A 3,827-nucleotide genomic window follows, 5' to 3' on the forward strand; every position below is an offset into this window, starting at 1 on the left:
CCTTCTACTTTGTCTTTATATATATTCCTCTTGGTTTGTACAAAACGGTTTTGAATCATCTTACTTTATTGCTGTTATTTTTTTCTAACTTGTATCCTTATATGTGATGAACAAATTGTTTGGGAGACTTAAAAATTTAGAGTAACTCATTCAGAAAAGAATTGTAATTCAACCTTTTCCATAAGACAGCAAATATTTAAGAATTCAGCACATTTCTTCTGGTTCTCCATTTACAAAGCTAGCAAAGATCAGATACAAACTCAAAAATCAATATACAGCTTTTCCCAGTAATTGAAAATGCAATAATCAAACTCTCCAATACTTCTGAAAATGTCATGATCAGCTTCTCAATCTTCAAATACCAACTGGAACCTCTTTACTCTCAAAGGAAAAATTAAAGGAATTGTGCTGCCACCAAAAAAACTCATACTCCTTTTGTATATGATGCTAAGGATAGTCTTCCTGGAACTCTGACAAACAGTGGTCTAAGACAGTGGTTCTCAACTGGAGGTCTGCAGTCCCTGGGGGTCCATGAGCCCTTTCAGGGGGGGCACAGGGCTCCACGGCTGAAACCCAGTGCCCTGAGCCCCAGTACTGAAGCTGGGAACGACATGGGGCTGAAGCTGCTCCCCCCCACACCGAGCTAGGAGCAGCACAGGGCTGAAGCTAGTGTAGCAAAGCAGTTTGTACCACTATACTGGCACCCCTCCAACCCCCTGAAGCTGGGAGCGTCATGGGGCTGAAGCCAGCAAACATGGGGGGCGGGGGGGCTGAAGCTGGCAGTCTCAGTGCCCCCTGCTGAAGCTGGGAGCTGCACTGGAAGCCCCCCTGCCTGCACACAGCCCCTAGCTATCTGTCCCTGCACCCTGAGTGGTTTTCAAACTTTTTGAACTGAGTTCCCCGTTGGAGTTATATTTTTTTGGTTGCATTCCCCCCCACCGCCCAGACAGGCTGGGTGGCCCCGAGTGAGTCAGGGGATGGAGGTGGTGCTCCCTCTCTGGACCCTGATGTATGGAGCTAGCTCGAGCCCTGCCAGCCGCAAAAATAGAAGTTAAACTATGCCTATGCCCAAGGGTCTCCCCCAGGCCCTGAAGTTTTTATAACATGTTGAGGGGGGCCTCAACAAGAAAAAGGTTGAGAACCTCTGGACTAGGGCACTTGATGCTCACTTACAGAAAACTGGCTTTCATTGTGTGGAGCCAGCTCTCTTCCTCATTTCCATCTGAAAGAAACAGGAGGGTGGAAGATGTAATGCAAAGCAAAAGCCAACAGTGTGACTTGTCCTTTTTTGGAAAGAGTTAACACACTTATAATGCTGAAATACAGCCCTAATCTAGTCCCCTATAAACAAATGCTTTAGTTGCCACAGAGAATGTTATGAGATCATTGAACAGAAGAGGATGTGGTCATGAGACAGTCTGAAAACATACTGGGAGGGAAAATTCCAAAATAAATTTAACAGACTCAAGGGAGCAAAAAGGTAGTAGTGGGTCTTAATGACGGATTCAAAACTCTACAGCACTTCTGCCAGATTCAGGTCATGTTACAAGCTACTGCAGGTTATTTTATATTGCTTGACCAACTACTCAGATGCAGGGATTAAAAAAGGTGGTGATACTCTTTCAAGTTCTGCCAACAAAATAAGCTCTATTCATATAGGACACTGATTACAACAGACTGTGCAGATGCTCTCTGGAGTCCTTAGGCTTTCTCTGCCTTCATGTGATTCAAATGTATCTATATGTTCTGCTGGTCTCCTTCTTGGCTTCTCCTTGGGGGTTGAGTTTTGCTAAATGGGGGCCGCAGATGCTCGGTTCCTTGAACTAGGCAGCTCATTGATTAGGAGCTGGGGAAAAGTGGTCATGCTCTCCCAAGTCTGCTACTCTCATGGTGCCTAAAGGAGGTATTATTCCAGGGGTGGGCAAATTTTTTTGACTGAGGGCTGCATTGGGCAATAGAAATTGTATGGCGGACCACGGATGCTCACAAAATTGGGGTTGGGGTGTGGGAGCAGGTGAGGGCTCTGGGGTGGGGCTGGGGATGAAGAGTATGGGGTGTAGGAGAGTGCTCTGGACTGGGACCGAGGGGTTGGGAGGGGAATCAGGGCTGGGTCAGGCGTGCAGGTTCCAGCTGGGGATGAGAGGTTTGGGGTGCAGGAGGGTTCTCCGTGCTGGAATTGAGGGGTTTGGAGAGTGGGCAGGGCATCAGGGCTGGGGCATGGGGAGAGGCTCAGGGGTGCAGGCTCTGAGTGGCGCCTACCTCAAGCAGCTCCTGGAAGCAGTCGCATGTCCCTTCTGCTCCTAGGCCTGGAGTGGCCTGCGACCCTCAGAGTGGGGTGATGCCATGGCTTCCGGGAGCTGCATGGTGCGGCCCCCCACCTGGTACCTGGGCTGGAACGGGGCCGAGCCGTGTGGTGAGGCCCCTGACCAGGTGCCCTAGCTGGAGCAGTGCTGAGCCACGTGGTGCGGCACCAGACCTGGCTCCCCAGCGAGAGCTCGTGGGCTGGCTTAAAACAGCTCACAGGCTGTAGTTTGCCCACCCCTGTATTATTCACAGTAGATTGTATGACCTTAATATCTTTTCTTACATGTTTTTATGAGCAGTGAAATAGTACTTTATGTATCGCCCAGTGATAGCAATGTCATCAGTTAGTGACCACTGATACAAATGGAACAGTTCCTGAGTATGGTTTCAGATTCTACAACTGTGAGCAATTATCACTAAATCAGTTACACCAGGTTCAAAATGTCAGGGCTACCTCAGCAGCTATAACAGCTAGAAGCTTTTTTTCAAATAAAATAAGGTACGGAAGAAGTACCAGTAGGCTGTATTGGCTAAAGCAGAATCCTGGGCTGTTGTTCATTTACATCTGTAAATCTGACTAAAGTGCTATTTACATGTACTGGTTAGTGAAGACTAAAAGGCCAAGAGTGTTACTTGCTTATCTTAAGGGAAAGGTAACAATTTTACTTTCAAAATGTGTATCTATCTTCTAGACTCTCAATATGTAATTTCCTGTTCTATAAAGTTTGCTTCTGTTTATCTCAACATAACCTGTGTCTCTCATTACTCTCTACATGGTTCCTCTGTCTCCTGTTTATCTCTCCACACAGTCTCTCAAAAATGCATTTAGGAACCTTCAGTGCTGCTGCATTTGTCAGTTGCAAGAACTTTCCTCCACCTCTTGGCGAGGTTTTAGATCTCAGATGAAAACATCTGTCTTGTCCTTTGCCTGCAGTGCCTCATCTATGTCTGCTGTTGTTTTTTAACTCTACAAATCTATCACCTAGGGGTGCAGATGGAGGTTGTGAAACCTGCAATGCAAAATTACACCCTGATGTTGCAGTCATTTAGCTGGGTGCTTAACTTTTCACTCCGGAGCAGTTCTATTGCTCAGGCAGCCTCTCCTCTGTGCAGCTCAGCCCTCGTGGACAGCGGAAGGGCGAGGCAGTACTGTACTGGACACTGCCTCATTCCAGACATGCCAAACCCATGGAAAAAAATGCAGAAATTGGGCTTGTTTTTGGCTTAATTGGCTTGTGAGTTGCTTGATGGCTAATTTTTGGCTTATTGCTTCTTTTTTTTTTGATCAGCTCCTGGCCGGCAAGCAGGGGGAGGATCAGGGGTGCACAGCGGCCCACCACAGTCCCCACCTGCACGGTGGGGATCTAGTCATGTAGTGTTGGGATTCTTAGGGATTGATTTGTTTTCACCTTGTTTTGAAATGAGATTAGCTTGATTTTTAACTTATTGTGAAAGTCAGGGTGCTTATTGACCACGTGAAAGTGGGAACTGTGCCTTGTTCTGGCATTTACATTTTCACGTGA

Source organism: Lepidochelys olivacea (assembly GCF_965140295.1).
Source record: "Lepidochelys olivacea isolate rLepOli2 genome assembly, chromosome: 8".
Lineage (NCBI taxonomy): Eukaryota > Metazoa > Chordata > Testudines > Cheloniidae > Lepidochelys > Lepidochelys olivacea.